This window comes from Nicotiana tabacum, chromosome 15 (genome assembly GCF_000715075.1).
Source record: "Nicotiana tabacum cultivar K326 chromosome 15, ASM71507v2, whole genome shotgun sequence".
Classification (NCBI taxonomy): Eukaryota; Viridiplantae; Streptophyta; class Magnoliopsida; order Solanales; family Solanaceae; genus Nicotiana; species Nicotiana tabacum.
The window spans coordinates 27,247,225-27,258,751 of record NC_134094.1 but is presented as its reverse complement, the minus strand read 5'-3'; positions in this window follow the sequence as shown (position 1 = coordinate 27,258,751).

The following is an 11,527-nucleotide window of genomic DNA, read 5'->3' as shown; positions in this document are numbered from 1 at the left end:
TTTTTGCTTGTTTCGATGTACAAACCCTTCTATCCTTTTATTTTCAATGAAATACAATTTCCCGTTTTCCATTAATCCTGATAGCATTTCATTTTTGTTTTTGCTTTTCTTTCTGTACAGTTCTTTTTATGCTGGTTTCAATGACATGACATGCATGAGGAATTTTCAGCCAAATCTTAAAAGCCAATCTAATTCTGAAATAACGATCCAAGAAGTAGAGGGTGATGATGAAACAGAATACGATGAAGAGGCGGCATTTGAGGAAGTCAGTAGAGAACTAAAACACTTCGAAGAAAAACCCAAGCCTAATTTGAATGAAACCGAAGCAATCAATTTAGGGGATCAAAATAATGTCAGAGAAACCAAGATAAGTGTGCATCTGGAACCGCAAATCAAGGAAGAAATAATCAAAACACTATTTGCATACAAAGATGTCTTTGCATGGTCGTATGACGACATGCCGGGCTTGAGCACTGATTTGGTAGCTCATAAATTGCCAACCGACCCTACATTCCCTCCTGTCAAGCAAAAGTTAAGAAAGTTCAAGACTGATATGAGTGTGAAGATTAAAGAAGAAATCACAAAGCAACTGGAGGCAAAGGTCATTCGGGTCACTCAGTATCCCACTTGGTTAGCTAATGTGGTACCAGTTCCAAAGAAGGATGGTAAGACGAGGGTGTGTGTTGATTATCGTGATCTCAACAAGGCAAGTCCAAAGGATAACTTTCCATTGCCGAACATCCACATTCTGATTGATAATTATGCCAAGCATGAGATCGGGTCTTTTGTGGATTGTTATGCGGGATATCATCAGATCCTGATGGACGAGGAAGACGCAGAAAAGACAGCATTCATTACGCCTTGGGGAATGTATTGCTACCGGGTAATGCCATTCGGTTTAAAGAATGCTGGAGCAACTTACATGAGGGCAATGACTACCATATTTCATGACATGATATACAAGGAAATTGAGGTTTATGTAGATGATGTGATCATAAAGTCAAAGAAGCAGTTCGACCATGTTGGAGACTTGAGAAAGTTTTTCCAAAGGCTTCGCAGGTACAACCTCAAGCTCAATCCGGCAAAATGTGCATTTGGTGTCCCGTCCGGGAAACTGTTAGAATTCATAGTCAGTCGACGCGGTATTGAGTTGGACCCATCAAAGATCAAAGCCATCCAAGAATTACCACCGCCAAAGAACAAAACCGAGGTAATGAGCCTTCTCGGAAGGTTAAACTACATCAGCAGGTTTATTGCTCAACTCACGACAACTTGTGAGCCCATCTTTAAGTTGCTGAAGAAGAATGTTGCGGTTAAGTGGACTGATGAGTGTCAGGAAGCATTTGATAAGATCAAGAGTTACCTGTCAAACCCACATGTGTTGGTCCCGCCAGAACCTGGGAGACCTTTAATTCTCTATTTGACGGTCATGGATAATTCTTTTGGTTGTGTGTTGGGTCAACACGACATCACGGGCAAGAAAGAGCAAGCCATTTATTACCTCAGCAAGAAGTTCACTCCCTATGAGGTTAAGTATACTCTTCTTGAAAGGACATGTTGCGCCCTGACTTGGGTGGCGCAAAAGTTGAAGCATTATCTGTCATCCTACACCACTTACCTCATTTATCGCATGGACCCTCTAAGGTATATCTTTCAGAAGCCTATGCCCACAGGGAGGTTAGCAAAGTGGCAGATTTTACTCACAGAATTTGACATCATCTATGTGACTCGGACCGCGATGAAAGCCCAAGCCCTAGCCGATCACTTGGCCGAGAATCCGGTGGATGAAGTATATGAGCCACTGAAGACTTATTTTCCTGATGAAGAAGTGATGTGTGTTGACGAGGCTGATCATGATGAAAAGCCAGGTTGGAAACTTTTTTTCGATGGGGCTGCTAATATGAGAGGTGTCGGAATAGGGGCTGTACTCATTTCTGAAACAAGGCATCACTACCCCATAACAGCTCAACTTCGATTTTATTGCACTAACAACATGGCTGAATACGAGGCATGCATTCTGGGTTTGAGGCTAGCTATAGACATGGGAGTTCAAGAAATATTGGTTTTAGGAGATTTAGATTTGTTGGTTCACCAGATTCAGGGAGAATGGGAGACTCGGGATTTGAAGCTCATACCGTATCGACAATGTCTGCATGATCTTTGTCAACGATTCAGGTCAGAAGAATTCAGGCATATTCCCAAGATTTATAACGAGATTGCCGATGCCTTGGCTACTCTGGCATCAATGTTACACCATCCATATAAGACTTACGTCGACCCTCTGCAAATTCAAATCCGTGATCAGCATGCCTATTGCAATGTGGTTGAGGAGGAACTTGATGGAGAGCCTTGGTTCCATGATGTAAAGGAATACATCAAATCGGGGGTATATCCAGTACATGCCACAGGCGATCAAAAGAGAACCATTCGATGTCTGGCTAGCGGATTCTTCTTAAGTGGAGGAATATTGTACAAGAGAACTCCAGATCTAGGATTACTAAGGTGTATAGATGCTAAACAAGCCTCGACTATCATGGCCGAAGTGCATTCCGGGGTTTGCGGGCCACATATGAGTGGGTATGTCTTGGCGAAGAGGATTTTTCAAGCAGGTTATTATTGGCTCACCATGGAACGTGATTGCATCAGCTTTGTTCGCAAATGTCATCAATGCCAGGTGCACGGTGATTTGATTCGTTCCCCGCCATCTGAGCTGCAGACAATGTCGGCACCTTGGCCCTTTGTTGCTTGGGGCATGGATGTCATTGGACCGATTGAGCCGGCAGCGTCAAACGGACATAGGTTTATTCTGGTGGCCATTGATTACTTTACCAAGTGGGTCGAAGCTGTAACCTTCAAGTCCGTGACCAAGAAGGCAGTGGTAGATTTTGTTCATTCAAACATCATTTGCCGGTTCGGAATTCCCAAGATAATCATTACAGATAATGTTGCTAACCTCAACAGTCATTTGATGAAAGAGGTATGCCAACAGTTCAAGATTATGCATCGAAACTCCACTCCATATCGTCCTAAGGCAAACGGAGCTGTTGAGGCTGCTAACAAGAACATAAAGAAGATACTTCGTAAGATAACGCAAGGTTCTAGGCAATGGCATGAAAAGTTACCTTTTGCTTTACTGGGTTATCGCACTACTGTTCGCACTTCAATAGGCGCAACTCCCTATTTGTTGGTATATGGAACCAAGGCAGTTATACCTGCGGAAGCTGAGATTCCATCCCTGCGGATTGTTGTTGAAGCTGAAATTGATGATGATGAGTGGGTCAAAACCCGGCTAGAGCAATTGAGTTTGATTGATGAAAAAAGATTGGCGTCAGTATGCCATGGTCAACTGTATCAGAGAAGAATGGCAAGAGCATACAACAAGAAGGTGCGTCCCCGAAAATTTGAGGTGGGTCAGCTGATATTGAAACGCATCCTTCCACATCATGCTGAAGCTAAAAGCAAGTTCGCCCCAAACTGGAAGGGGCCGTTCATTGTGACAAAGGTGTTGCCCAATGGTGCTTTGTATTTAACAGACATAGAAGGTAAATGTGTGGATATGGCTATCAATTCTGATGCAGTCAAGAGATATTATGTATGATTTCTTTGCTTATCTTCAATCGCATTTTGTACTAGGCATGTTTAAAGTTGGAATGACGAAGGCATTTTATTCTGCTATCCCAAACACTTTTATCATTTGTTACCCCTTTTTGAGCCTTTTATTTTCTTTTATACCCCTCTTTTGGAATCAGAAGCAGAGTTAGAAATTTAAAAAAAAAAAAGAAGAAAAAAAAAAGAAAAAAAGAAGAGAAGGAAAAGAGAAAAGAAAGGAGAAAAAGAAAAGCAAAGTAACAAAAACAAAACTCTTATGTTGGAACTACGTTAGACTTGATTCCTTTTAAGGATACGTAGGCAGTCTTACTCTGAGGTTCAGTCCCATCAAATAAAATTCAAAATTCCCCAGATTCAAAAACTGGGGCAGAAGTTTTAGTTTTGCAATAGGTTTGATTCCAAAAGTTGTAATTTTGAACCCTTTCATCTTAAGTCATGTTGAGCCTTATACTACCTTTTCTTTCTAACCCTTTCCAAAAGCCTATACTACAGTCCAAAGAAAGACCTTCCGATCAATCTTTGAGGATGCCAAGTCGAGTGAGATAGAGGTATGATCTCCATTATGGGTAACACTTTGTTCATTGGGTACAAGGAAAATAAATAAAATGAGAGAATCTTATTGGTGAAAACCCTCACGGGCACCGTAAGGCGATGGTGAGCTGAGGAAAAATTCAAAATGAGAGAGTCTTATTGGTGAAAACCCTCACGGGCACCGTAAGGCGGTGGTGAGTTGAGAGATGAACAAATGAGAGAGGCTTGTTGGTGAAAACCCTTTGGGGCACTACAAGTCAAAAGAGGTTGGTGACTTAACGAAAAAGTTGGATCGTTGAAAGCCCGGGTTTTGAAGTATGAAGACATGACATGAATAGAAAAGTGATTAGTTGGATGGACTAGTCTGATCAATCCGAAATGCATGTCATGATCTGTAGAGCCAGCTGATTCATTCAGATAAGTCTCTTTTCAATTTTTCTTCAAATAGCCATCTCAGTCTTTCTTTTTATTCCTAATTCTCGAAGTCACTTTGCCTCGTTTCTTTTTGGGTCTATTTGTCTAAGTCTCTGTCAAATTAGTTTTTTGTTAAGCAAGCAAGAAAGGACTTCAAAGCTCATTACCAACTTTTTATTTGCACTAAGCGAAATTTGGCCAGGCACATTCCAAGTGACATGGTTTAGAACGAGCAATGCGATGGTAACTGAAGTTCAGGTGGTTAAGTGATTCGTGAATTTGTAGGAAATGCAAAGGTTCCACAGTTGTCAGAATAAAAGTGTTATACGACGAGTTGAATGTAAGGGATTTAAGTCATTCAGAGGTTTTGTGTTCGAGGTTTGATTGAAAGGTCAAACAATTTTTTATAGCCCGAAGAACCTAATCAGAATGAAGAAGGATAGTGGCAGAAGCAGACACCTTCAGCAAGGATGCCACAAACTAACCGCCACAGTTTCAAACTGACAAAATTTTCTTTGTTTTAAGCAGGGGAAAGAAATTTTATTTGCTTTGCTAGGAATCCTCCATGAGGAAAGTATGTTCCAGATAAGTTCAGCCTTAAGTTTTCAGGACCCTCCCGGATAATGGGATCTAGTTTTAAGTTTTCAGGACCCTCCTGGATAATGGGATGCAACTAACAATCAATGAATGTTCCTGGTACAAGCTGGGGCAGAAAATTTTCTCTGTTTTGTCTGTGTTGTCATGATTGCAGGCGCCCACCTGAAAAACGAGGGAATTCATTTTTATTTTTAAGTCAGCACAGGCACCCACCTGGAGAATGAGGGAATTTATTTAAAGTTTTTAAGTCATCAGGCGCCCACCTGGAGAACGAGGGAATTTATTTCAAGTTTTTAAGTCATCAGGCGCCCACCTGAAGAATGAGGGAATTTATTTCAAGTTTTTAAGTAAGCAGGCACCCACCTGGAGAATGAGGGAATTTGTTTTAATTTTCAAGTCAACATCAGGCGCCCACCTGGAGAATGAGGGAATTTATTTCAATCTTAAGTAATCAGGCGCCCACCTGAAAAACGAGGGAATTTATTTCGGTTTTAAGACATCAGGCGCCCACCTGGAGAATGAGGGAATTTATTTCAGTCTTAAGACATCAGGCGCCCACCTGGAGAATGAGGGAATTTATTTTAAGTTTTTAAGTCATCAGGCGCCCACCTGGAGAACGAGGGAATTTATTTCAAGTTTTTAAGTCATCAGGCGCCCACCTGGAGAATGAGGGAATTTATTTCAAGTTTTTAAGTAAGCAGGCACCCACCTGGAGAATGAGGGAATTTGTTTTAATTTTCAAGTCAACATCAGGCGCCCACCTGGAAAATAAGGAAATTTATTTCAGTCTTAAGTAATCAGGCACCCACCTGGAAAACGAGAGAATTTATTTCGGTTTTTAGACATCAGGCGCCCACCTGGAGAATGAGAAAATTTATTTTAAGTTTTTAAGTCATCAGGCGCCCACTTGGAGAATGAGGGAATTTATTTCAAGTTTTTAAGTCATCAGGCGCCCACCTGGAGAATGAGGGAATTTATTTCAAGTTTTTAAGTAAGCAGGCACCCACCTGGAGAATGAGGGAATTTGTTTTAATTTTCAAGTCAACATCAGGCGCCCACCTGGAAAATAAGGAAATTTATTTCAGTCTTAAGTAATCAGGCACCCACCTGGAAAACGAGAGAATTTATTTCGGTTTTTAGACATCAGGCGCCCACCTGGAGAATGAGGGAATTTATTTTAAGTTTGTAAGTCATCAGGCGCCCACCTGGAGAATGAGGGAATTTATTTCAAGTTTTTAAGTTATCAGGCGCCCACCTGGAGAATGAGGGAATTTATTTCAAGTTTTTAAGGAAGCAGGCACCCACCTGGAGAATGAGGGAATTTGTTTTAATTTTCAAGTCAACATCAGGCGCCCACCTGGAGAATAAGGGAATTTATTTCAGTCTTAAGTAATCAGGCGCCCACCTGGAAAACGAGGGAATTTATTTTGGTTTTTAGACATCAGGCGCCCACCTGGAGAACGAGGGAATTCATTTTAATTTTTAAGTCAGCACAGGCACCCACCTGGAGAATGAGGGAATTTATTTAAAGTTTTTAAGTCATCAGGCGCCCACCTGGAGAACGAGGGAATTTATTTCAAGTTTTTAAGTCATCAGGCGCCCACCTGGAGAATGAGGGAATTTATTTCAAGTTTTTAAGTAATCAGGCGCCCACCTGGAAAATGAGGGAATTTATTTCGGTTTTAAGACATCAGGCGCCCACCTGGAGAATGAGGGAATTTATTTTAAGTTTTTAAGTCATCAGGCGCCCACCTGGAGAATGAGGGAATTTATTTCAAGTTTTTAAGACATCAGGCGCCCACCTGGAGAATGAGGGAATTTATTTTAAGTTTTTAAGTTAGCACAGGTACCCACCTGGAGAATGAGAGAATTTATTTAAAGTTTTTAAATCATCAGGCGCCCACCTGGAGAACGAGAGAATTTATTTCAAGTTTTTAAGTCATCAGGGCGCCCACCTGGAGAATGAGGGAATTTATTTCAAGTTTTTAAGTAAGCAGGCACCCACCTGGAGAATGAGGGAATTTGTTTTAATTTTCAAGTCAACATCAGGCGCCCACCTGGAGAATAAGGGAATTTATTTCAGTCTTAAGTAATCAAGCGCCCACCTGGAAAACGAGGGAATTTATTTCGGTTTTTAGACATCAGGCGCCCACCTGGAGAATGAGGGAATTTATTTTAAGTTTTTAAGTCATCAGGCGCCCACCTGGAGAATGAGGGAATTTATTTCAAGTTTTTAAGTAAGCAGGCACCCACCTGGAGAATGAGGGAAATTGTTTTAATTTTCAAGTCAACATCAGGCGCCCACCTGGAAAATAAGGGAATTTATTTCAATCTTAAGTAATCAAGCGCCCACCTGGAAAACGAGGGAATTTATTTCGGTTTTTAGACATCAGGCGCCCACCTGGAGAATGAGGGAATTTATTTTAAGTTTTTAAGTCATCAGGCGCCCACCTGGAGAATGAGGGAATTTATTTCAAGTTTTTAAGTCATCAGGCGCCCACCTGGAGAATGAGGGAATTTATTTCAAGTTTTTAAGTAAGCAGGCACCCACCTGGAGAATGAGGGAATTTGTTTTAATTTTCAAGTCAACATCAGGCGCCCACCTGGAGAATAAGGGAATTTATTTCAGTCTTAAGTAATCAGGCGCCCACCTGGAAAACGAGGGAATTTATTTCGGTTTTTAGACATCAGGCGCCCACCTGGAGAATGAGGGAATTTATTTTAAGTTTTTAAGTCATCAGGCGCCCACCTGGAGAATGAGGGAATTTATTTCAAGTTTTTAAGTCATCAGGCGCCCACCTGGAGAATGAGGGAATTTATTTCAAGTTTTTAAGTCATCAGGCGCCCACCTGGAGAATGAGGGAATTTATTTTAAGTTTTTAAGTAAGCAGGCACCCACCTGGAGAATGAGGGAATTTGTTTTAATTTTCAAGTCAACATCAGGCGCCCACCTGGAGAATAAGGGAATTTATTTCAGTCTTAAGTAATCAGGCGCCCACCTGGAAAACGAGGGAATTTATTTCGGTTTTAAGACATCAGGCGCCCACCTGGAGAATGAGGGAATTTATTTTAAGTTTTTAAGTCATCAGGCGCCCACCTGGAGAATGAGGAAATTTATTTCAAGTTTTTAAGTCATCAGGCGCCCACCTGGAGAATGAGGGAATTTATTTCAAGTTTTTAAGTCATCAGGCGCCCACCTGGAGAATGAGGGAATATATTTCAAGTTTTTAGGTCATCAGGCGCCCACCTGGAGAACGAGGGAATTCATTTCAGTTTAAAGTCATCAGGCGCCCACCTGGAGAACGAGGGAAGTCACTTAAGAATTCAATTCAAGTTAGAAGTAGCAAAAGTTTGCCTCGAGAATGCGAGCTGACAGTCCGAGATAACTAAAGGAAGAAGTCTCAATCCAGAATAAAAGAAAAAAAGGTGAATCCAAATGCAGAAGCCGATGAAAGATGTGAACTGCTCAAGACATGGCTGAAGTCACAAGCTTTGCATGTCCCGTCTTGATCCGAAAAGCTGAAGAAGAAAGAACTAGCACCTGCAGCTAGCAAACATCAAGGTTCAAGTCAAAAGTCCGCATAAAGAACCATTCAAGACTCAAGATCAAGCTTCAGAAGACTCATAGATAGGAATCTTGTAACTCGTAGCTGATAGGCTTAGTTAGTTTCTTTTTCATTTTTGAATTTGGTGTAATAAGGAGCTCAGCAAGAAAGAGCAGCAGCAGCAGCAGCAACAGTGAAATCACAGCTTCTCGGTAGTTCCAGCTACCAAAATTTTCAGAACTACACTGACCTATTTCTCCATAGCCGAGGATATGTAGGCAACCTCGGAAGCAAGGTTCGGTCAAACGCTTTCAAAATGCTTCCATGGAGTATGCAAGCGGTCAAAAATCGCTCGTGTTTGCTCAATGTATCTTTGCCCGAAAATTCTTCGTGTTTCCAAGAAAAGAGGGGCAGCTGTGAGCACATGATTTTTGCCCGACTAAAATATTCCTATAGAAAATTCACAGATAGAGTTTTCTTAATTATTTTTAGTTTTTATAGAATTCATAGGATTTTGGTTAATTATTGCTTGCATTTAGTGACATATTTAATATTCTAAAAATCATAAGAAAAATACCAAAATGTCTAAAAGTATTTCATACATAACACTTTAGGTCTAGTTGCATTTAGAATTTAATTACATAAGTTAATTGCTTTATTAAACAGAAAATCATAAAATATGGGTTATTTTTGTATTTTTAGCTTTTAATCGCAAATTAAGTAATTCTTCCTTCATTAGTCTAAAATTAATTAATGGTAAAATAGATAACTAGGTTTATTCCTACAAATTAGATTGATTTAACACTTAAATTAGGTTTTTGATTAATTAATTTTATTTAAAATCAAGAAAAAGAAAAAGAGAAGGAAATTCGGTTTGGTTTTAAATTTGGGCCAAAACAATTTGGCCCAAACAATCACCTGAAACCCGCTAAGCCCACCCCCACACCCGGCCCAGCCTCGTCACTTAACCAAAACGACGTCGTTTCGTTAACGGTTGATCTCGACCGTTGATCTCTTTCGATCGAACGGCCCGCAACTCCCCTGCCTTAACCCTTATATCTGTCGGGTACACCCCCCCAAACCCTTCAGACCCCCCTCACTTTTCTCTCCTTCTCTTTCCCTCGCCAAACCCTAGCCGCCCCCAAACCCCTCATCTCTCTCTCTCAAACTCACCCCAAACCCTAGCCGCCCAGAATCCCCATGCCGGTGGCTCACTCCAAATCCTCTGAAACTCGCACCCCATAACCCTCATACCCTCCTAATCCCTAATCCCTCATCAGTTTCATCACAAACCCCACCAAAATTAGCGAACCTTAGATCTAAAAATTCCAGAAAATCCTAGTCTGGTTTATTTCGGAATTACTTGTTCGTTTCTGTTTATTTCTAGTTCAATACCCACATGCATGGAGTAATCCCGTTGAAAGTATTTGTTCTGGGCTGGTCTCGACCCGTTTCGAAGTTACCGGAGATTTTGGGTCCTTTCGTCGATTCGCGGCTAGAATCCATCGTTTTCACTGCTCATCGGGTTGTTTCGTTTACTCTCTTCTTTAGCATTTAGATTAGTGTTTTTGTTTTCTTTTCTTGTTTTGTTGTTCTCTTTCCTGTTCTTTCTTTTTCTCTTTTCTTTTCTCCTCATTTTTTCCGGCTCTGTGCTTTTCTGGTTGGTTTTTTTTTTTTTTTTTGTTGTTTTTCCTTCTTTTTCTTTTCTTTCAGTCAGTTAATTAAACTTAGTCGTTAATCGCATGCTCAACTAGTTCAGCTAATGGATTGATTTAGATTAATTGAAGGTTAAGCACTTAGTCAAATCTCTGGTTTTATTTGAAATATGACACTTGTTTGTTTCGTTTTTTTTTTGGGCTGTTTTCTGGGCTTGGGCTTGGGCCATCTAGGTCATGGCCTCTAGCCCAAGTTTAAACAGATAGTTTGCTTCTGGAAGCGGACAGCTGTCCATATTCAGTTGCAAAAGATGCTATTTCCCTGATTTTCAGGGAGCTGGCAAAAGATTCCCGGCCCCCTATTCTTCACACACAACACATGCTTACCTTCTATAAAGGGACGCATTCTTTTCTTCATAAAGGGAGATTTTTTTGGGGTTCTCTCCCGAGTTAAAAGGGAGAATACAGAAAATTGGCTTGACTGTGCTGTTCTTGGGTCTTCATTTGGTTCTGGGTTTCTTTTGGAGTTGGGTTTATCTCCTCTGCTCCGCTGTTTTCTGCTGCTGCTATTCTTACTGCTATTGTTTCGCTGCAACTTCAGAGACCTATCTTATTTTGTTGATCTTTTTGGCCAGGTACCTCTTTTGAACCTTGGACTGTAAATCGGATATGAAATATGCCTACGTGGAAGAGATATGCGTGCTTTGAAATTAATGGAATCAGTCATTTTCTGCCTGTATTTCTTGTGCTCTGTTGGAGTTATCTAGTTCTCTTTCTTGTAAAAAATTTTTTTTTTAGTATCACGCTTTCTTATTTATTAGCAAATCCAGTTATGAAGTTGGTACCTAAATCTTCATGTAATGTTCATAGTACTGATTGAATATTACCTTTCAATATAACATCATATATGTTTTCAGATTTGAGACATGGTTACTTTCAATTGCTGTTGTTTGGATCGCTCTTCGAACTAAGACTAGATTCTCCTTCGTGGCAGAACCTGTAAACGTTTGGTATATGAAAGTTAGCAGTTATAATATGAATATGATTCTATTGTTGAGTTTTGTTAGGATCTGAAATCAGTATGTCTGTTCTAGTTTTCAGATTCGTCGTGTATGTCTGTTATTGTAAGTCTTGGCATTTGAGTTGATCGATTGGCCGAAAAATGAAGGTTAAAAT